At 42.6% G+C, this 23824-nt stretch overlaps 2 protein-coding genes across 8 annotated transcripts in view; one reads left to right on the top strand and one right to left on the bottom strand.

Moving 5' to 3' along the window:
- The window catches only part of mgmt (O-6-methylguanine-DNA methyltransferase), a 269091-nt gene that overhangs the window by 24935 nt on the left and 220332 nt on the right, over positions 1-23824 (bottom strand). Inside the window, exon 6 of one of the 2 annotated variants that reach the window (XM_058058123.1) lies at positions 8930-9141. The exons of the other annotated variant lie outside the window; for it this stretch is intronic. The gene's annotated coding sequence lies outside the window, so the exon portion shown is untranslated. Of the gene's footprint in view, positions 1-8929; positions 9142-23824 lie in introns of those variants that run through there. 2 annotated transcript variants of the gene reach the window in all.
- The window catches only part of ebf3b (EBF transcription factor 3b), a 118059-nt gene that overhangs the window by 29049 nt on the left and 65186 nt on the right, over positions 1-23824 (top strand). The gene's annotated exons all lie outside the window — the stretch shown is intronic.

The following is a 23824-nucleotide window of genomic DNA, read 5'->3' as shown; positions in this document are numbered from 1 at the left end:
CCGTGATGCATGATGGGAAAAACCTGCTATTTTTTAAAAGCTTACTAGTCAAATATCCCATTTGACAGGAGCTCTCTGCTGCTTCAGAATCTACTCCTTATCAAAGATCCTCTATATGTCAAGACTGCTCTGTTGTTTTTAATGAGCAAAAGTCAAAGATCTTTAAGGACCTACTGCTAAAATGCTAAGTCAAAGATTCTCTATAAAACAAACGTGATTTGCTGTTTTAGGAATGCCAGTCAAAGGTCCAACATGTTAGGGGTTCTCTGCTGTTTTTGGGAATCTGTTGCAACAATGCTTGTCTAAGATCCCCTATGTAACCGAAGTGTTTTTTAGGAATCTACGTACTGCAACAATACTAGTCAAAGATCCTCTATGCGTCAGGGGGTCTCTGCTGTTTTGAGGAATCTGATACAAAAACACTCATCAAAGATTCTCTATGTCTGGAGCTCTTTGCTGTTTTTAGGAATCTGTTGCAAAAATGCTTGTCAAAGATCCTTTATGTAACTGAAGTAGTTTTTAGGAATCTACTGCAACAATACTAGTCAAAGATCCTCTGTGTGTCAGGAGGTCTCTGCTGTTTTTAGGAACCTGTTGCAACAATGCTTGTCCAAGATCCCCGATGTAACCGAAGTGGTTTTTAGGAATCTACTGCAACAATACTAGTCAAAGATCCTTTATACGTCAGGAGGTCTCTGCTGTTTTTAGGAATCTGATACAAAAACACTCATCAAAGATTCTCAATGTGTGGAGCTCTTTGCTGTTTTTAGGAATCTGTTGCAAAAATGCTTGTCAAAGATCCTTTATGTAACTGAAGTAGTTTTTAGGAATCTACTGCAACAATACTAGTCAACGATCCTCTCTGCTGTTTTTAGGAATCTGTTGCAACAATGCTTGTCTAAGATCCCCGATGTAACCGAAGTGGTTTTTAGGAATCTACTGTAACAATACTAGTCAAAGATCCTCTGTTTGTCAGCAGGTCTCTGCTGTTTTTAGGAATCTGATACAAAAACACTCATCAAAGATTCTCAATGTGTGGAGCTCTTTGCTGTTTTTAGGAATCTGTTGCAAAAATGCTTATTATAGTTTAGCTCGGAGGTCGCTGGTTTATGTCGTGTGGCGTCGCAGCCGCAGCAAGTTTCCCGCCCAATGTCGTACCATTTCTCCATTGTTGTTGAACCGAGCATAAAAAAAAATGGAGTCCGTGGTCAACAGTAACACTCCTGCTGCTAGCAAGCGCCGCACGCAGGAAGGCAACCAGGCAGCCCAGGCTGCTGTTCTGACTCAAGCGGCTGATATGTCGGGCCATGTAGGGCATGGCAGGCGCTTGACAGTCCATGCAGCCTCGTCTCGCCCGCGCACGACATCTCCACACAGTGTGTCCACGGCGGGGGCCGCCGGGGCTGTCATCTTGGGGGCCCCCACTATGGACCAGTGCTTTGCTGACAGCGAGAGGGTAAACGTTTACCACCTCAATCCCCCATTAACTCGGTGAAGGCGCTTCGATCCTCTGTGAAAATAATGATATTGATTGGCGCTGCCGCGGCTCTGCAAAGCAAACGCTTGCAACTAAAAGAAGCATTGGGGGGGTACGGGGGGGGGTTGCATTGGAATACGGGATTTTCCAGGATAAAAGTGTGTTTGGATCTTGTTATGTTGTGCTTCTTTTCTCCTGCGTTTTATGTGCGTATCTCCAAAAGATTAGCCTCTGCTACCCCCGACATCATTGCTGGGGTGCTTTCAAAAAATAACACAAGAAAAGCGCGTCGTAGCGACATTCGCTTGCAACAAAACCCCCTAATAGACCCTTGTGGGTGCTGGATCTGGATCCCCATCCCCACCGCCGCCGCCTCCTCCTCCTCTGCTTGGCTGTCACACACATCCTCCACCCTCCTCCTCCTCTTCACAGCGCCCGCCTCCCAGCCTCGGTGGAGATCAGGAGCTCCCTGTCGGAGGTGCTTTGTCACGTAGCCCGGGGAGCGTGGAACTCACCCAGAGCTGTTGAACAAACACAAGCGCGGGGCCTGTCAATAGCAGCTCCGCAAACTAATTGCCTGTCAAATGAACCACCCCTTGTTAAGCTGCCCTCACACACACACAGAAAGAGAGCGAGCGAGCAAGAGAAAGAGAGAGAGACAGTCTCGATTCAAGGCGTAGTGATACCTTGTTAGAAGAAAAGACACACGAGTGGCACTTTTCTGTTTGCCGTCTTGTTGCCGCAGCGGTTCCGGACGCGTGCATGGCGACGCGCTCACCGTGTGATTGCCTTTTTTTGTTATTATTAAGAGGAACATAACATGCAGTGTAGCTGATGTAACCCCCAGCACATCGCACACAACAGCTGCTGCAATATTTCAGCTTTTAAAATAAAAGCACTCATTAGATGGTAGCAGAGCTCCACGCCCCGGCGCCAAATGTTATTGTTTTTCTGTTTGTTTGTTTTTTTTTACCCTTTTTTCTCCAAGACGCCGTAGTCATTAGTCGGTATCGTCGGCGATCCCGAGCAACGCCTTGTCTGGGTGCCTGTAACAGCGCCGTCGGATTGACACAGCTGGGGAGAGCAGCTTGAGGCTGCACGCTCAGGAATACACAGGGGTGTTCAAAGCCCCTCTCTGAATCCTGATCAGAGCGCTGCCCCGGCCAACTGATGGCCTATTAAATATACATGCGCAGAGGTCAGAGCTGGAGGTCCCGGCTTCCTCCCAGCCATGTGCACTTAAGCGGAAGGGCTGGGCAACAATAAAACCTCCTCTCTGCTCCGCCGAGCTCTCCCCTGACACCCTCACCTCCGCCATGTACGTCAAGTAGTCCTCACCTGATGCTACATTCTTTGTGAAAAGGCCAAATGATGCATTTTTTACACGCTCATTACATATTTATATTCAATAACACCGAACGCCGCTCATGTCTGTCTTTTTTTTTTTTTTTTTTTTGTCGGCGATAAATAAACAGCTACTCATCAAAGATTATCTATGTGTGGAGCTCTTTGCTGTTTTTAGGAATCTGTTGCAAAAATGCTTGTCAAAGATCCTTTATGTAACTGAAGTAGTTTTTAGGAATCTACTGCAACAATACTAGTCAAAGATCCTCTGTTTGTCAGCAGGTCTCTGCTGTTTTTAGGAATCTGATACAAAAACACTCATCAAAGATTCTCTATGTGTGGAGCTCTTTGCTGTTTTTAGGAATCTGATACAAAAACACTCATCAAAGATTCTCTATGTGTGGAGCTCTTTGCTGTTTTTAGGAATCTGTTGCAAAAATGCTTGTCAAAGATCCTTTATGTAACCGAAGTAGTTTTTAGGAATCTACTGCAACAATACTAGTCAAAGATCCTCTGTTTGTCAGCAGGTCTCTGCTGTTTTTAGGAATCTGATACAAAAACACTCATCAAAGATTCTCTAAGTGTGGAGCTCTTTGCTGTTTTTAGGAATCTGTTGCAAAAATGCTTGTCAAAGATCCTTTATGTAACTGAAGTGGTTTTTAGGAATCCACTGCAACAATACTAGTCAAAGATCCTCTGTTTGTCAGCAGGTCTCTGCTGTTTTTAGGAATCTGATACAAAAACACTCATCAAAGATTCTCTATGTGTGGAGCTCTTTGCTGTTTTTAGGAATCTGTTGCAAAAACGCTTGTCAAAGATCCTTTATGTAACTGAAGTAGTTTTTAGGAATCTACTGCAACAATACTAGTCAAAGATCCTCTGTTTGTCAGCAGGTCTCTGCTGTTTTTAGGAATCTGATACAAAAACACTCATCAAAGATTCTCTATGTGTGGAGCTCTTTGCTGTTTTTAGGAATCTGTTGCAAAAACGCTTGTCAAAGATCCTTTATGTAACTGAAGTAGTTTTTAGGAATCTACTGCAACAATACTAGTCAAAGATCCTCTGTTTGTCAGCAGGTCTCTGCTGTTTTTAGGAATCTGATACAAAAACACTCATCAAAGATTCTCTATGTGTGGAGCTCTTTGCTGTTTTTAGGAATCTGTTGCAAAAACGCTTGTCAAAGATCCTTTATGTAACTGAAGTAGTTTTTAGGAATCTACTGCAACAATACTAGTCAAAGATCCTCTGTTTGTCAGCAGGTCTCTGCTGTTTTTAGGAATCTGATACAAAAACACTCATCAAAGATTCTCTATGTGTGGAGCTCTTTGCTGTTTTTAGGAATCTGTTGCAAAAACGCTTGTCAAAGATCCTTTATGTAACTGAAGTAGTTTTTAGGAATCTACTGCAACAATACTAGTCAAAGATCCTCTGTTTGTCAGCAGGTCTCTGCTGTTTTTAGGAATCTGATACAAAAACACTCATCAAAGATTCTCTATGTGTGGAGCTCTTTGCTGTTTTTAGGAATCTGTTGCAAAAACGCTTGTCAAAGATCCTTTATGTAACTGAAGTAGTTTTTAGGAATCTACTGCAACAATACTAGTCAAAGATCCTCTGTTTGTCAGCAGGTCTCTGCTGTTTTTAGGAATCTGATACAAAAACACTCATCAAAGATTCTCTATGTGTGGAGCTCTTTGCTGTTTTTAGGAATCTGTTGCAAAAATGCTTGTCAAAGATCCTTTATGTAACTGAAGTGGTTTTTAGGAATCTACTGCAACAATACTAGTCAAAGATCCTCTGTTTGTCAGCAGGTCTCTGCTGTTTTTAGGAATCTGATACAAAAACACTCATCAAAGATTCTCTATGTGTGGAGCTCTTTGCTGTTTTTAGGAATCTGTTGCAAAAATGCTTGTCAAAGATCCTTTATGTAACTGAAGTGGTTTTTAGGAATCTACTGCAACAATACTAGTCAAAGATCCTCTGTTTGTCAGCAGGTCTCTGCTGTTTTTAGGAATCTGATACAAAAACACTCATCAAAGATTCTGTATGTGTGGAGCTCTTTGCTGTTTTTAGGAATCTGTTGCAAAAATGCTTGTCAAAGATCCTTTATGTAACTGAAGTAGTTTTTAGGAATCTACTGCAACAATACTAGTCAAAGATCCTCTGTTTGTCAGCAGGTCTCTGCTGTTTTTAGGAATCTGATACAAAAACACTCATCAAAGATTCTCTATGTGTGGAGCTCTTTGCTGTTTTTAGGAATCTGTTGCAAAAATGCTTGTCAAAGATCCTTTATGTAACTGAAGTAGTTTTTAGGAATCTACTGCAACAATACTAGTCAAAGATCCTCTGTTTGTCAGCAGGTCTCTGCTGTTTTTAGGAATCTGATACAAAAACACTCATCAAAGATTCTCTATGTGTGGAGCTCTTTGCTGTTTTTAGGAATCTGTTGCAAAAATGCTTGTCAAAGATCCTTTATGTAACTGAAGTGGTTTTTAGGAATCTACTGCAACAATACTAGTCAAAGATCCTCTGTTTGTCAGCAGGTCTCTGCTGTTTTTAGGAATCTGATACAAAAACACTCATCAAAGATTCTCTATGTGTGGAGCTCTTTGCTGTTTTTAGGAATCTGTTGCAAAAATGCTTATTATAGTTTAGCTCGGAGGTCGCTGGTTTATGCCGTGTGGCGTCGCAGCAGCAAGTTTCCCGCCGAATGTCGTACCATTTCTCCATTTTTGTTGGACCGAGCATTAAAAAAATGGAGTCCGTGGTCAACAGTAACACTCCTGCTGCTAGCAAGCGCCGCACGCAGGAAGGCAACCAGGCAGCCAGGCTGCTGTTCTGACTCAAGCCGGGACCTCCTATATTCAATAACACCGAACGCCGCTCATGTCTGTCTTTTTTTTTTTTTTTTTTTGTCGGCGATAAATAAACAGCTACGCGCCCACGCCGTCTTGCGGAGACCCCGGAGGTGGAGGGGAGAACCCCATAATGGCCGGTCATGATTAACATATTCAGAGTGACACTCTCTCTGTGTTCCTTCGTTAAGCCCGTGCTGTCTGACTAATGAAGTGAAGCGGCAGTTTATCAATTAACCTAGCACGCACACGTTACTTCTCTGGATGTTCCTCTCTCTCTCTCTCTCTCTCGCTCTGTCTCTCTTCTCTGTGGCTTTGCCGACCTTTGACCTTTTACCGGTGTCCAACAAGGCGGGACAATGTGCGACAATGACAACGGACTGGCGCGGAAAGTCCACAAAGCGAAGCAAATGGGATTTGTGGGAATGCAGACAAAAAGGCAGAGCAGATTGATTGGGTAATAGGATCATGGAAAAGATCTCCAAGGCTGCCGGTCTAAGTGCTCCATACACGTTTCGTGCTCATGTCAGCTCTTTTTCCACGCGCTTTCTAGTCGCCCATATCGCCGCGTTTACGTCAACACCTCAAATGACCCCAAATGCTCCTCAGCGGTCATCGTTCGTGAAGCATATTCATGTTAATTATTGTAGTCCTGTAAAAACGTCTTAAAGTCCGAAATGAAGACCAATTCATTTGCCAAAGATCCTCTATATGACAGGAATACTCATTTTTAGGAAACTACTGCGAAGTCCAAGATCCTCTATGATTGGAAAAATCTGCTATTTTTAAAAAAGCCTACTAGTCAAATATCCCATATGACAGGAGCTCTCTGCTGTTTTTCAGAATCAACTCCAAAAATGCTTATCAAAGATCCTCTATATGTGAAGACTGCTTTGCTCTTTTTAATGACCAAGAGTCAAAGATCTTTCAGGACCTACTGCTAAAATGCTGAGTCAATGATTCTCTATAAAAACAAACGTTTGAAACGTGCTGTTTTATGAATGTGAGGGGTTCTTTGCTGTTTTTAGGAATCTGTTGCAACAATGCTTGTCTAAGATCCCGATGTAAACAAAGTGGTTTTCAAAGTCAAAGATCCTCTATGTGTCAGCAGGTCTCTGCTGTTTGTAGGAATGTGATACAAAAACACTCATCAAAGATTCTCTATGTCTGGAGCTCTTTGCTGTTTTTAGGAATCTGTTGCAACAATGCTTATCAAAGATCCCTTATGTAACCAAAGTGTTTTTTAGGAATCTACTGCAACAATACTAGTCAGGAGCTCTTTGCTGTTTTTAGGAATCTGTTGCAACAATGCTTGTCAAAGATCCCCCATGTAACTGAAGTGGTTTGCTGTTTTTAGGACTCTACTGCAACAATACTAGTCAAAGATCCTCTACGCGTCAGCAGGTCTCTGCTGTTTTTAGGAATCTGATACAAAAACGCTCATCAAATATACTCTATGTCTGGAGCTCTCTGCTGTTTTTAGGAATCTGTTGCAACAATGCTTGTCTAAGATTCCCTGTGTAACTGAAGTGGTTTGCTGTTTTTAGGACTCTACTGCAACAATACTAGTCAAAGATCCTATATGTGTCAGGAGGTCTCTGCTGTTTTTAGGAATCTGATACAAAAACACTCATCAAATACACTCTATGTCTGGAGCTCTTTGCTGTTTTTAAGGATCTGTGGCAAAAACGCTTCTTAAAGTGGTTTGCTATTTTTAGGACTAATCAAAGGAGCGCTGCTGTTTTTGGGAACTTGATGCAAAAACGCTTAAAGATTCTCTCCCTCTGAAGACACAAGCCAGAGATCCTGATAAAAGACGGTGTTTTCTGCTGTTTTTAGTCATTTTTTTGCAGAAATGGCTGCCGAGTGAAGTGAAGGGTTGGGTTTGGCGCCGGTAAACCTCGCGGCTTTACCGGGGTGTGTTTTATCCAGCGTGGGTGTGTTTTTGGGGGTAGATGGACGGGCGTACGTGTTGACGAATCTGCGTATTTTGTCACCGCCATTGCAGATTGTCCGATTGTCAATTCCGTACGTTTGTTAGTCTTAATGTAGCGATTCCGCGCGTCTAAATTGCGCCACAAAAAATGTCAAGTGCGTCAGGATGTAGCGTAAAAGCCGGGCGGGGGGCGACTCGAGCCAGCCGGGCGGGCATAGATCATAGCAAACAACTTAGTTGCCGTCTCTATTAAAAGAAGCCCTCCCCTGCCATTATCGCTTCCCCCCGCCGCTCCTTCCTCCATTTCACATTGTTTGTGTTCATTAAGGCACGGGCGACCCGCCTTATCCACACATCACAGGCGCCTCTCAAGAGTAATTGCGATGGTCTTGCAGAGGATAATGTGGTTTAAACTGGGTATAGCCTGTCTATTAGGAGAGACATGATGGCGACCACAAATAATAAAGAACTATTTATTCCTCTCTCTGTGACGCTAACTAGGTAACATATCACGGCGGCACCGCTAAGGGTCTCTCTTCCTGTCAGACGTTGCACCCTTCATGCGTTCCCAGCGGGCCCCGCCTACACACGCCACCCTCACCCGACATAAATGCACACGCGTCTCCTCCTCATATATATTTGATAGTTAATATTTATCCTCGCCAGGGAAGTGCACTTTACATGTGGTAACATACGATTACCTGCAATTCTTCTAGCAAAGAAACCAAATCGATATGGATATATAATTCATGGCGGAGGGGCTATCACTTTTTATGGCTCTCTATCCAGCCTCATTAAAGTTTGATCGTAATTGACTGGCAGCAAGAGTTTTTAAGGCATGTTTCTCCTTCGCTTTCTACCTTGAATAATTAAGTATTGTTTAATTGGTTGTGTTTTGACGCACCTAGCGGACGGTGGGAGCGCGGGGCCATGAATTATGGAGCGATATGTTATATGCATTAACCTGTCACTTTGTTCATTTGTTTAGGCGGGGAAAAAAAAAAAATGCGCGAACCAGGCGTCCAGAAATGGAATAGCCGAGGCAAAGCGTGAAAATCCCGCCTTCTTTTCATACGTGGTGTTAATGTGGCGACACGACGCTGTCACTCATTGGCGATTGGCGGTCAAGTTGTTGTACCGGCGGGGCGGGGCAAGAGAGAGAGAGAGGGGGTGCTGTGGGGGGTAGATTGACAGACGGAAAATTGCACTCTCAGATTTCACCCTTCATTCGCCGCAGTTGTTCTTCCACTCGTCAACTCGGCCGCCGTGCCCGAGACAGACAGAGGCTTTATCCATTAGCCGGGCGGGAGCACGGACGGACGGATGGATGGACGAACGGGTGGGCGGGTAAGATTGAAGCGGGAGGAGATGGGGGTAGGAAGACAATCCTACATTTGAGCACTCTGAGGGAAAATCAATCATGTCATCATAAGTGAGAAGTATGGATGAATTTCATCAGCTGGCCGGTGTCCCGTTCACGCTGTTGCCTCGCTGACTGGACGGGGGCCCTCCGACTGGCATCCTCAATGACCCTTCAAGGGGGGTAGGGGGCGGCGGGGGGGGGAAAAAACACTGTCAAACCAGACCCCTACTTTCAGGGCTACACTTCCCCACTTTGCCTCCAGCGGGAACCCCCCCCCCCCCCCCCCCCCCCCCCAGGGGGCCCCCACTGCTTGACAGAGTGGTAATAGATTTACCATATGATTGTGTGCCAAAACGCCATTTCTGTAAGAAAATGTTTCTCAACTCCACTCTGTCCTCAGCAGATATGATGAAGTGTTACAAAGGGCGACTAGCACTCCGTCGTTCCGTAATTTGTCCCCCCCTACCCGCTTGCCGCCCCCCGGCCCCCAACCCCATCATCATCTCGCAAGGTCAGTCGAGCATCCCCGGAATGGGGGTGTGAAGCAATCAAAAGGAAAAAAAAAGTGAAGACATGGAAATCGCAGACAAGAGCAGAGAGATTGGCCGGACGTTTACGCTTTCTCGCTGAGTGACAACAGCAGGAAGTGAGAAGGCGAGCGGGAAAAAGGAAAAAGATGGAGCGAGGGGGCGGGCGGGTGAGCGAGCGAGGGGGAGGAGAGGGAGTGCGGGGCCATAAATTTAATGGGAAAATCAAATACAAAACAAATTCATTCCTCTCAACTCTGCGCTTCAGCCGGCATCCCGCGCTAAAGCCTGGGAATAAACTGTCACTCCTTATCGATCGCATCTGAATTGTTACCGAGATTTCTCAAAAGTAGTCTTGACACCCCCGTGCCCCCCCCCCCCCCACACACACACACTTTTACTCCACCGCCAATTGTAATGTTGGCAAAGGAGAAACTGCCTCGCTAAAGGAGGATTCTTCCTCAAATCCCGGCCAGAAAATTCCTGTTTGCCGTTTGGGACTGGAATTATTGATCATAATGATTTGGAGTGCATGAGACAATTCGGAAACTCTTTCTGTATATGCTCATTCAAGGACAAGTGTATTAAAGCAGCAACAGAACCAATGTTGTAATATACATTTTATATATTTTTTAAATATATGATTTCAGATTTAATTCATAATTTAAAAATTTGCATTTGAAGTAGAATTTTTTTCGAGGAAAGAAAATAATACCACAATACGAAAAATACTTCACACCGCTAGATAAAGCCGCTGGATGCTGATACTCACCATACTTCAAATACTCGTGGAGCGAATTAAAAGAAAATAAAGGACATTGGGAGGTTGCCTACAGCCACAGTTTGTAATGTTTTTGGAGAGACGGCGGCGGCTGTAGGAAATTGAACGGATGGCGTTTTGAAGTCAGCTTGAGCTTTTTGCGTCATAGCTGGCCAAGCAATAAAGATGTTTAATAAATAAATAATAATAAATATTTTTTAATAAATAATTATTATTAATAATAATAATTATTAATAATAAATGTATTTATTAATAATACTAATATATAATATGTTATATAATATAATAATACTAATACTGTAATATAAAATATAATAATAATAATACAAAATAATATAAAAATAATAATATATAAGAATATATAATATAATATTATAATATAATACTAATAATATTAATAATACATTATAATTATTAATTATAAAAAGAAATAATTACTAATAATAAATAATAACGTTGCAGGCCGAAGACGCCGCCGTACGATATCCTGCGCTAGTTTCTGCTCGCCCGTGTGAATAATACGGCAAAGTTGTTTGTCAACTGCAAAACATGACCAAAAAAAATATCGTCCATCTGAAAAAGGAAACTCTTTTGAGTGATTCTCAAATCCCCGTGATGAACGCCTGGCGCTCATCGGAGGGATGTTGACGCGGCGGCGGCGGCGGCGGCGGGCGGAGCAAGCGAGCGTGAAATGTTTGTACATGATTTGTTTGCCATTTGCGAGGGAGATGACATGATGAAAAAATCAATCGGCCAGCCGGCTAAACGACTGCTGTCAGCGGCGTCGGCGGGAACTGCACGTGCGGCCCGGGTTGGATTCCGATGGCGTATTAATTGCCGCCGCTGAGCGAGGACAGCCGGCCTCGTATCCACTCATCTCCGGGCTGACAGGCCCGCTCCGGGAGAGAAGGATTTCTCCGGATTGAGTGCCATTTTCTCTTCTTTAACAAGGAAATTAGTGTGTAAAGGAGATCTGTCAGGATAAAGTGCAGCTTGACTGCCGCCCTTCCCCTTCCCCTCCCCCCCTCCCCCTCCCCTCCTCGTCGTCTTTCTTTCCCGCCCTCCGCCTGGTCCCGCGACTCGCTCTCCCTCCATTTCTCACCCTCCATCCGCCTCTCTCCTTCGTTTCCCTTCCACTCAATGGCTCCCTCAGGGGATCTTCCTTGAGCATTAGCAGAACACATCCAATGTCTCAGCTACATGATTTCATGATATGATTTGTAGCGGGGATTTGCAATAATCCGCAAATAAAGTTGAAAGTGAACGACTCTCTCAATAAGAGGGGCGCACAAGCGAAACCCAACCTTTTAAGATTTTCTTTATCTCCGATGGCGTGAACAAAAAAAGAAAAAAAATGTAATTGTTTTTGCATTGGATGTGCAGCCATGGGTTGCTTTGTCTTTTGGCTTTTTATGATGATGATGATGATGATGATGATGATTAATTGGTTCACAGGAAGCTGGATGATATCCATAATGCATCGGTTCCTCGTTTCAATTCCCGCTTCCTCACAGCGCCTCATTGCACATGGGTGGCAGCTAGGAGGGCCGGCCGAGGGGGGCGTTGGGGTCACGCTTGGGGTCGTTACAGTGGGTCGGGACAGTACGGAAACAGAAAACTGATTAGCTTTTATGGAAACTGTATTTTTGGAATTGAAGTATATATTTATTTTTAGTTTTTTTAATTTAGTTTTCTTCTACTAATTTTATTTTACTTTTTTTTAGTAAACAGCCTTTTTTAATTAATTTTTTCTAATATTTTTTTAAATTTAATTTTAACTTTTAATTTCATTTTATGTTTATTTTTCAGCTTTAAAAAAAAATATTTTCTTCTTTTTAGTTTTTTTTCTTCCACTATTCAATTTATTTTTCTTTTTTTAATTTTTGTTAAAACAACTTTAATGTTTGTTTTTTTACAATGAAAAACTGCTGGCAGATAACTCTTCTAATAAATGAGAATAAATATAAAAATATACAGTATTATATTTTGCAACTTTTCTTTTTAGGGAACTGCAACAGTAAGAGTTAGAACAGCGTCAGTTTTCATGAATTTATTTCAGAGATTTGTTATTAATTTTGTTGGATGGATGGATTGCTAGCAAGGGTCAGCTCATTGTACAGTGCAGTATTTCTGAGTGTATATAGGCATATTTGCGGTACTTTTGAGTGTATACAGGTGTATTTACAGTACTTTTGAGTGTATATAGGCGTATTTGCAGTATTTCTGAGTGTATAAAGGCGTGTTTGCAGTATTTCTGAGTGTATATAGGCGTATTTGCAGTATTTTTGAGTGTATATTGTCATATTTGCAGTACTTTTGAGTGTATATAGGCGTATTTACAGTACTTTTGAGTGTATATAGGCGTATTTACAGTATTTCTGAGTGTATAAAGGCGTATTTGCAGTATTTCTGAGTGTATATAGGCGTATTTGCAGTATTTTTGAGTGTATATTGTCATATTTGCAGTACTTTTGAGTTTATATAGGTGTATTTACAGTACTTCTGAGTGTATATAGGCGTATTTACAGTATTTCTGAGTGTATAAAGGCGTATTTGCAGTATTTCTGAGTGTATATAGGCGTATTTACAGTATTTCTGAGTGTATAAAGGCGTATTTGCAGTATTTCTGAGTGTATATAGGCGTATTTGCAGTATTTCTGAGTGTATATAGGCGTATTTGCAGTATTTTTGAGTGTATATTGTCGTATTTGCAGTACTTTTGAGTGTATATAGGCGTATTTGCAGTACTTTTGAGTGTATATAGGCGTATTTGCAGTATTTCTGAGTGTATATAGTCGTATTTGCAGTACTTTTGAGTGTATACAGGTGTATTTACAGTACTTTTGAGTGTATATAGGCGTATTTGCAGTATTTCTGAGTGTATAAAGGCGTGTTTGCAGTATTTCTGAGTGTATATAGGCGTATTTGCAGTATTTTTGAGTGTATATTGTCATATTTGCAGTACTTTTGAGTGTATATAGGCGTATTTACAGTACTTTTGAGTGTATATAGGCGTATTTACAGTATTTCTGAGTGTATAAAGGCGTATTTGCAGTATTTCTGAGTGTATATAGGCGTATTTGCAGTATTTTTGAGTGTATATTGTCATATTTGCAGTACTTTTGAGTTTATATAGGTGTATTTACAGTACTTCTGAGTGTATATAGGCGTATTTACAGTATTTCTGAGTGTATAAAGGCGTATTTGCAGTATTTCTGAGTGTATATAGGCGTATTTACAGTATTTCTGAGTGTATAAAGGCGTATTTGCAGTATTTCTGAGTGTATATAGGCGTATTTGCAGTATTTCTGAGTGTATATAGGCGTATTTGCAGTATTTTTGAGTGTATATTGTCGTATTTGCAGTACTTTTGAGTGTATATAGGCGTATTTGCAGTACTTTTGAGTGTATATAGGCGTATTTGCAGTATTTCTGAGTGTATATAGTCGTATTTGCAGTATTTCTGAGTGTATATAGGTGTATTTACAGTACTTTTGGGGGCACTCGCTGGGGGACAGTGACAAAAACTTGCCGGGGTTTTCTTTTTGTGGGTACTCCATACCGCTGAGTGGTACACGGGCAAATGGACTCGTATATTAACCAAGACTAGGTCTACGAAAGACCAGGTCTACGAAAACCCAGACATATTGTTAGCAGTAATTTATGTAAAAACCGAATCCTACGAAAACTGGAGCGTGGGAACGGTAACCTTTTTCGGAAATGACGTGCAGGGTCTTGCAGTATTTTGTTGGTCCGATCCAGTGTTCCCAAACCGGAGACTACGGAGACAGGACTCTGCGGTAGTTCCACTTCCCGTGAAAGTCACCGCGTTGTACGTGTGTACGGTATCGAACCACTACACTATTCTGCCGCTCTAGCAGGATGTCACGCTTTGACCAGGTGATTAAAATCGGTGTTACTTTTTCCCCGCCAGGAGACGGACAGCCAAAGGGGGGCAAAATTTGAATAAGTCATAGGAAAAAAAAAAAAAAAAAATCCCCCCTAAATCAACACATCCCGGGTTAATTTGAAATGCGCTCGGCATCGGTGATGGGCGCAGGTAAGTGAGGGAGACAATTAGGGAATATCTGCAAGTTCAGGAGCCGCATATTAAAAAAGGAAGATGGCTGTGTGTGCGTGTGAGAAAAATCGCTATTTCCCCCCCATCTGGCCCCTACTGCGTCGAGAACTGCAGCTGAGGTCCGATTTCAGCCGTCAATCACAGCCCGCCTCGCGGTGGGGGCGCGCGTCCTGGTGAGAGCGCCTACCCCGGAGTCATTAGCACACACACGGTGGAAGTGTACGGCGGAGCGGCCGGCACGGCTCCGCTCTGCTCCGCGCCACGGTTTAAATATCCCCAGCCTGTGACAGGATCAGTTTAGCGATCTGTGGGATTGATCTCCTCTTTAAAGTTTTGCCTGAGGCGACTCTAATTGGGAACGAGGCTGCCTCCGACTCCCCTCACTCCCTTAACTGTCAGTCTTGGCTTTGTTTACTGAGGACATGCCCAAACCTATTTACTCAATAATGAGGAGACGTGGTGGGGATGCTGCTGATCACATTCAGGCTCCCAGCGGGACTTCCTGCGTGCCGGCGAGGGCGGAAACATCATTTTACACTTTAGGAGCAGCTGAAAGTTGACCCTTTTGTGATGGATCTCGTGTCTTCGTTGACGAGAGAAAACGCCGGATAAATAAAACGCGACTTATGTGCTACTTTGTTCAATAAACCTCACCAAAGAGGCGACGCCGTCGTGCAGCGGGTTTCAATTTCCGGGTCTATGGTTATCATCACACTTACCCTTCCTGCGGTAAAAAAATAATCCATGATATGCTCATGACCCCTGGGGTCGAACTTTGACTTCTGCGACTTTTCTATAAAATGTTTCATGCTGCAAAACTTTTAGCTTGTTTTCATGTTGTTGGTTCTGCTGTATTATTAAATATTTCATAATAATAATTCAAAAAATGCAGTTCAACATCCTTACAAAAGCAAATAAAACATTAGATGCTCACTGAGCCGAAGTCACAAGATTTACTTATTTAAATAATTGTACGACGATAACACCAAAGCTGAGTGTATATAGGCATATTTGCAGTATTTCTGAGTGTATATAGGTGTATCTGCAGTATTTCCGAGTGTATATAGATGTATTTGCAGTACGTCTGAGTGTATAAAGGTGTATTTACAGTATTTCTGAGTGTATACAGGCATATTTACAGTATTTGTGAGTATAAATAGGTGTATTTACAGTATTTCTGAGTGTATAAAGGCTTGTTTACAGTATTTCCAAGTGTATACAGGCATATTTATAGTATTTCTGAGTGTATATAGGCGTATTTACAGTATTTCTGAGTGTATATAGGTGTATTTACAGTATTTCTGAGTGTATATAGGTGTATCTGCAGTATTTCCGAGTGTATATAGATGTATTTGCAGTACGTCTGAGTGTATAAAGGCGTATTTACAGTATTTCTGAGTGTATATTGGCATATTTACAGTATTTGTGAGTATAAATAGGTGTATTTACAGTATTTCTGAGTGTTTAAAGGCGTGTTTACAGTATTTCCGAGTGTAGACAGGCATATTTATAGTATTTCTGAGTGTATATAGGCGTATTTACAGTATTTCTGAGTGTATATAGATGTATTTGCAGTACGTCTGAGTGTATAAAGGCGTATTTACCATATTTCTGAGTGTATATTGGCATATTTACAGTATTTGTGAGTGTAAATAGGCATATTTGCAGTACTTTTGAGTGTATATAGGCTTATTTATAGTATTTCTGAGTGTATAATGGGGTATGTGCAGTATTTCTGAGTGTATAATGGCGTATTTACAGTATTTCTGAGTGTATAAAGGTGTATTTACAGTATTTCCGAGTGTATATATATATACGTATTTACAGTATTTCTGAGTGTATAAAGGCATATATACAGTATTTGTGAGTGTATATAGGCGTATTTCTGAGTGTATAATGGCATATTTTCAGTATTTGTGAGTGTATAAAGGTGTATTTACAGTATTTGTGAGTGTGTAAAGGTGTATTTACAGTATTTGTGCGTGTACTGGATGTAGTTGAACAGAACGTATAAAAGAGATGATGTGAAACAACGTGACTAATGGCAACGGCGTTGTTGTCGTTGTCGTCGTCGTCGTCGGCTGCACCTCGCCAAGAATCCAAAGCCCCCCAAATGCACTAAATGCACGAGTGGCCGGCTTCGGCCCAGTGGGCCATTTCCTGTCAGTTGTAGTGAATTCCTCAGATTGTCCCTCTCATTTAGCTTGTTTTCATTTGCGGCGAGCGACAAAAGCCTTCGGTGTGGATGGCGTCGCTAAGGAGTCCATTGATGCCTTTTGGGATTATGGATGATGAAGTGGAGAAGCCGCTGCTATCACAGGGACACAACGCTGCTCTTAATAGAAAAGCATTTACCGAGAGGGTGGGTGAGTGTGGTGGGGGGGTGTAGTGGGGGGCTTTCTGACACTCCACTGATAAGAGGCAGCTCTTCAGAGGTGGTTGTGTGTACAATGAAACACGCTGATGGGGATACAATGACACACATGTTGCGTGTGACAGGTGGTGATTTAGATGTGGGCTAAAAAGGGAGGGTGGGGGGGGGGGGGCGACGGACGGCACAAAGTGAGAGTTCCATGACGCCTCTGTGCGGTGTTTCCTCGCAACACTTATTTCCTTCTACTTATTGGTTTGATTTGAGGCAAAATGCATTGTCATTACTCATAGCACAGGCCCTGACAGGCTGCAGAGGCACAAGGAGAGGGAGCGGGCGAGAGAGAGAGAGAGAGAGGGAGGCGAGTTAGTGCACAAGTGGCACAGGGAGAGGAAGGCGAGATATGCAGAGTGGGAGAGCTGTCAGTTTGAGGAATGAGGCTGATAAGAGGAAGGGACTCGGCAGATGGGCGGAAGAAACGGCAGCACACTTCTCAATTAAACATGTAAATACCAAAAGCAGGCGGCGACCGAGATGAGAAAGTTAAACAAACACGGCGGCGTGCTGTGATTAGCCGCGCCAAAGACGCAGCCACCTTTTTGGCGCTTTTAAACTCCATTGAACCCCTTTAATCCCGCTCGGCTTCTGCTTTATTGGAGATTTTCTTCTTTCCCAGCGTTTCCTTTCACTCACGCCGACTTCACGTTGTTGAACAGACCTTGACCCAAATTACCGACGTTCCTTCGTTCCTGAGACCCGAGCTCCAATGCGGCATGGAGCAACATAAACACCTAATCGGAAATGTCCTCAGTCAATTCACTCTATCCATGATTTGGAGTGCATGAGAAAGTGGAACGTGCAGTTTGTTGTTTGATGGAAAATGTTCACCACCATTTTGAACTTCACTGAAGATGGTTTGTTTGTACTGCCGTCTTGTCTTGATTTAAAAAAAAAACCCAAACATGACATCAGGAGGTTGCCTACAGCCACAGCTGTGTTTTTTCTCCGACCCAGCTCTAATCGGAGACCACACAAACAATCTCGAGGAGACTCGAGGAGACTGCGGCTGATTGATTGATTGAGACCCGAGATCGAAATGTCCTCAGTCAATTCACTCTATCCATGATTTGGAGTGCATGAGAAAGTGGAACGTGCAGTGTGTTTTTTGATGGAAAATGTTAACCACCATTTTGAACTTCACTGAAGATGGTTTGTTTGTACTGCCGTCTTGTCTTGATTTAAAAAAAAAACCCAAACATGACATCAGGAGGTTGCCTACAGCCACAGCTGTGTTTTTTCCCGACCCAGCTCTAATCGGAGACCACACAAACAATGACTCGAGGAGACTGAGGCTGATTGATTGATTGAGACCCGAGCTCGAAATGTCCTCAGTCAATTCACTCTATCCATGATTTGGACTGCATGAGAAAGTGGAACGTGCAGTTTGTTTTTTGATGGAAAATGTTCACCACCATTTTGAACTTCACTGAAGACAGTTTGTTTGTACTGCCGTCTTGTCTTGATTTAAAAAAACAAAACAAAACATGACAAGAGGAGGTTGCCTACAGCCACAGCTGTGTTTTTTTTCCGACCCAGCTCTAATCGGAGACCACACAAAAAATGACTCGAGGAGACCGCGGCTGATTGATTGATTGAGTCCCGAGCTCGAAATGTCCTCAGTCAATTCACTCTATCCATGATTTGGACTGCATGAGAAAGTGGAACGTGCAGTTTGTTTTTTGATGGAAAATGTTCACCACCATTTTGAACTTCACTGAAGACGCTTTGTTTGTACTGTCGTCTTGTCTTGATTTAAAAAAAAAACATGACATCAGGAGGTTGCCTACAGCCACAGCTGTGTTTTTTTTCCGACCCAGCTCTAATCGGAGACCACGCAAACAATGACCCGAGGAGAATGCGGCTGATTGATTGATTGATTGAGACCCGAGCTCGAAATGTCCTCAGTCAATTCACTCTATCCATGATTTGGAGTGCATGAGAAAGTGGAATGTACAGTTTGTTTTTTGATGGAAAATGTTCACCACCATTTTGAACTTCACTGAAGACGGTTTGTTTGTACTGTCGTCTTGTCTTGATTTAAAAACAAAACAAAACATGACAATAGGAGGTTGCCTACAGCCACAGCTGTGTTTTTTTTCCGACCCAGCTCTAATCGGAGACCACACAAACAATGACTCGATTAGACTGAGGCTGATTGATTGATTGAGACCCGAGCTCGAAATGTCCTCAGTCAATTCACTCTATCCATGATTTGGAGTGCATGAGAAAGTGGAACTTACAGTTCGTTTTTTTTTATGGAAAATGTTCACCACCATTTTGCATGCATTTTTCAATTCATATGGCGTACTCCTTGTTCTCACTGAAGACGATTTGTTTGTCCTGCCGTCTTGTCTTGATTTAAAAAACAAAACAAAAACATGACATCAGGAGGTTGCCTACAGCCACAGCTGTGTTTTTTCCGAACCAGAGACCACACAAACAATGACTCGAGGAGACTGAGGCTGATTGATTGATTGCGGCATAGCGTAACATAAACACCTAAACACTCCAATTATTTCTTTCGGAAATGTCCTCAGTCAATTCACTCTATCCATGATTTGGAGTGCATGAGAAAGTGGAACGTACAGTTCGTTTTTTGATGGGAAATATTCACCACCATTTTGAACTTCAGTGAAGACGCTTTGTTTGTACTGTCGTCTTGTCTTGATTTAAAAAACAAACAAACATGACATCAGGAGGTTGCCTACAGCCACGGCTGTGTTTTTTCCGACCCAGCTCTAATCGGAGACCACACAAAAAATGACTTGAGGAGACTGAGGCTGATTGATTGATTGCGGCATAGCGTAACATAAACACCTAAACAGTCCAATTATTTATTTTGGAAGTGTCCTCAGTCAATTCACTTTATCCATGATTTGGAGTGCATGAGAAAGTGGAACGTACAGTTCGTTTTTTTGATGGGAAATATTCACCACCATTTTGAACTTCACTGAAGATGGTTTGTTTGTACTGTCGTCTTGTCTTGATTAAAAAAAAAACATGACATCAGGAGGTTGCCTACAGCCACGGCTGTGTTTTTTCTGACCCAGCTCTAATCGGACACCACACAAAAAATGACTCGAGGAGACTGAGGCTGATTGATTGATTGCGGCATAGCGTAACATAAACACCTAAACACTCCAATTATTTCTTTCGGAAATGTCCTCAGTCAATTCACTTTATCCATGATTTGGAGTGCATGAGAAAGTGGAACGTGCAGTTTGTTTTTTGATGGAAAATGTTCACCACCATTTTGAACTTCACTGAAGACGGTTTGTTTGTACGGTCGTCTTGTCTTGATTAAAAAAAAAAAACATGACATCAGGAGGTTACCTACAGCCACAGCTGTGTTTTTTCCGACCCAGCTCTAATCGGAGAGCACACAAACAATGACTCGAGGAAACCGCGGCTGATTGATTGAATTGGAGCATATACACAAAACTGCAGACCACCCCAACGTACCCCACCAGGAGTCCCCTAGCTGCTCACGTCCCATAAAAAACGGTCTAACTTTGCGCTGACTATAAATCTGGATCCAAAACCGATGAGGACTAAAATGCCGTCATGGCCGCTATATAACAATTTGAAGGAAAAGATGACAGATTGAAATCAGCCGATCCTATTTTCATAAATATCGAGTCTATTAATTGTCCATTTTGGCACAGGCGCCCTCCTCGGGCGCGCCCCGATGCGAGCGGCGGGGGGTATCTTAAATACCTCTGTAGGCAGTGTCCCTGACATTAATAACAATGAGATTGGCACCAGCACGCCACATTCCCAGGCAAGATTCACAGTTTGACATTCAGGCCAGATGCTATCTCAGCGCCTCGGCGTACGGGGAAGCGGCGAGAAGACAGACATCTGTCACTTGTTACCTTTGAAGTGAATAAGAGCCAGCAACGGCCAAAAAGTACCCGGCGGACAAAAGGCCATTCCGACCAACGGAACCCCGGGTGTTTACAAACGGGAAAAAGGTGGGGGGGGAGGAATGACAGCAGAAACTCCAGATGAATAGATCACCGCTGTTGATCTCGCCTCCTCATTCCGTGTGCTAAGTTATTCCGTGGCTGCTCACCCGGTGGGGTGGGGTGGGGGGTGTGGGGGGGGTACAGGAAGTTGAGAGAGGCAGACAGAACGCCTGAAGGACTCTGGAGGAGCCGAGCGCCGCTGCAGCCTGCATGGGAAGGAAAAAAAAAAAAAAAAAATCCAACTCCCCAACAACCGAGTGAACATTTCTGTAACCGGAGGTAGCAAACATAATCCACCATCTTAATGAGTGGATGATGCTACATTAGTGCAATATTTGCAATAGTGTGCAAACATCTCGCCCAACCGCAGACATTTCATTTCTCCGGCTAAAAATGTTTGCTCAGGAATTACCCAGGACCATAACGAGGTCTTATAGTGGCCATGATTCGGTGCCACGTGAATATGTACGCCCCCTGGTTGCCAGATTGTAGCCGTCATAAATGTCATATGATTTGGTCGTTTTTGTACAATATTGCAAACTGGTCAGTTTTCCCTGTGGAAAAAGTACCTAAACAATATGGCTTTCAACTTTGACTTCTGCAACTTATTTTCCATAAAATGTTTCATGTTGCAAAACTTTTAGGTCGTTTTCATGTTGTTGGTTCAGCTGTATCATTAAATATTTCATAATGATAACACAAAAATAGGAACATTTACAGTACTTTTGAGTGTATATAGGCATATTTACAGTATTTCTGAGTGTATATAGGCGTATTTACAGTACTTCTGCGTGTATAAAGGTGTATTTACAGTACTTCTGAGTGTATAAAGGTGTATTTACAGTACTTCTGAGTGTATATAGGCGTATTTACAGTATTTGTGAGTGTATATAGGCGTATCTACAGTATTTGTGAGTGTATATAGGTGTATTTACAGTATTTGAGTGTATATAGGTGTATTTACAGTACTTCTGAGTATATAAGGGCATATTTAAAGTATTTCTGAGTGTATATAGGTGTATTTACAGTATTTCTGAGTGTATAAAAGTGTATTTCTGAGGGTATAAAGGCGTATTTACAGTACTTCTGAGTGTATATAGGCATATTCATAGTATTTGTGAGTGTATATAGGTGTATTTACAGTATTTGAGTGTATACAGGTGTATTTACAGTATTTCTGAGTGTATAAAGACTTATTTCCAGTATTTCTGAGTGTATATAGGCGTATTTACAGTATTTGTGAGTGTATATAGGCGTATCTACAGTATTTGTGAGTGTATATAGGTGTATTTACAGTATTTGAGTGTATATAGGTGTATTTACAGTAGTACTTATGAGTATATAAGGGCATATTTAAAGTATTTCTGAGTGTATATAGATGTATTTACAGTATTTCTGAGTGTATAAAAGTGTATTTCTGAGGGTATAAAGGCGTATTTACAGTACTTCTGAGTGTATATAGGCATATTTATAGTATTTGTGAGTGTATATAGGTGTATTTACAGTATTTGAGTGTATATAGGTGTATTTACAGTACTTCTGAGTATATAAGGGCATATTTAAAGTATTTCTGAGTGTATATAGGTGTATTTACAGTATTTCTGAGTGTATAAAAGTGTATTTCTGAGGGTATAAAGGCGTATTTACAGTATTTGTGAGCGTATATAGGCGTGTCTACAGTACTTCTGAGTGTATAAGGGCGTATTTACAGTATTTGTGACTGTATATAGGTGAATTTACAGTATTTCTGAGTGTATAAAGGCATATTTACAGTATTTGTGAGTGTATATAGGCGTATTTACAGTACTTGTGAGTGTATATTGGCATATTTAGATTACTTGTGAGTGTATAAAGGCGTATTTACAGTATTATGGATGATAAAACAATATGGCTACCACCACCACTGGTGAATCCCATCTCACCAGGATGTACGGGACATCCTTCATATTTTTGGGTGAACTGGAACAAATGATTTGGATCTCGGTTTTCATGCATTTCCTTTTTTCCGGAAAGCCAAGGTACGGCTGAATGTGCTCGCATCTTTTCCTACATTTTGGAAAATGGAACCTGTTACACAATTGGAAGTGTTTACATCGAATACACATTTTTTGGGTGAGTGACAGATTTCATTTTGAAGTCAACGTGTTTTCCATTCCAATCCACGGAGAAATGTGGATGATCACATTTGTAGCGTTTTTAGCGTAAAACGCGCCACTATTTCCTCATTGACGGGAAACAATAGCCGTGTATGAATCCATCCCCTGTCAAGCCTCCTCAGACCTGCTTCTATTTCAGTTGCACGTCAAGCGAGAGCGGCTATATCTGGCTGGCAATTAAGCCGGTCCTGCCTCCCCTTGATGCTTGATTAGTCCGATTGATGGAGGAGGCCATATGTGGCGGTGTCAAAACTTGGCAGACGCGCGCCATCCTCTCAAATGAGAGGCAGGCAATAAAGAGGCAGGCTGCCCAGAGTGGGTGCACGTATGCGCGACACCCCCCCCCACCACACTCCCCCATTTCGGTGTTCCCTCCAGAGGGTCTTCAGCATTGGTGGCATCGCTTGAGCAAGGCGATGACCGCTTCAGCCAAGGAAGGCAGAGGTGGTCCACCCCACCGGCGAGGGGTGTCAAAGCTGCGGGATGGGTGTGTTGGTGGGCGGGGTGGTGCCGCACGAGGAGACGAGGGAGGGGGGGGTTAGAAAGCATAAAAAAAAACATGGCCCCCTTCCCAATCTCGCTCGGAGACAACAAAAAGGGAATGCTTGAGAAGGGGAAGCAGCGGGAGGAGAGCACAAAGACAAAGGCGCGGGCAAGGTCAGTGTAGCTAATGGGCCTGAGCCGCGGGCTGCCTGGGGCTAGGCACACTTCTGTTCTCTCCCCTCGCACACCGGCCCTTCAAAGAGCCTTCAGTCCGGCCCTCCTCGTCCTCCACTCCTCTATTACTCTTTCTTCTTCATTTGTGACACTTCCTGTCTTCAAAAAAAAAAAAAAATACAGTATCAACAATAAGCGGCGACATGGCGGCGTATGATAACGTGGAGGATAACGTCTCAGGTTTTGGCCGG

Source organism: Doryrhamphus excisus, chromosome 20, assembly GCF_030265055.1.
Source record: "Doryrhamphus excisus isolate RoL2022-K1 chromosome 20, RoL_Dexc_1.0, whole genome shotgun sequence".
Taxonomy (NCBI): domain Eukaryota; kingdom Metazoa; phylum Chordata; class Actinopteri; order Syngnathiformes; family Syngnathidae; genus Doryrhamphus; species Doryrhamphus excisus.
The sequence above is the reverse complement of the archived record's forward strand: the minus strand, read 5'-3'. Positions and strand labels throughout refer to the sequence as shown.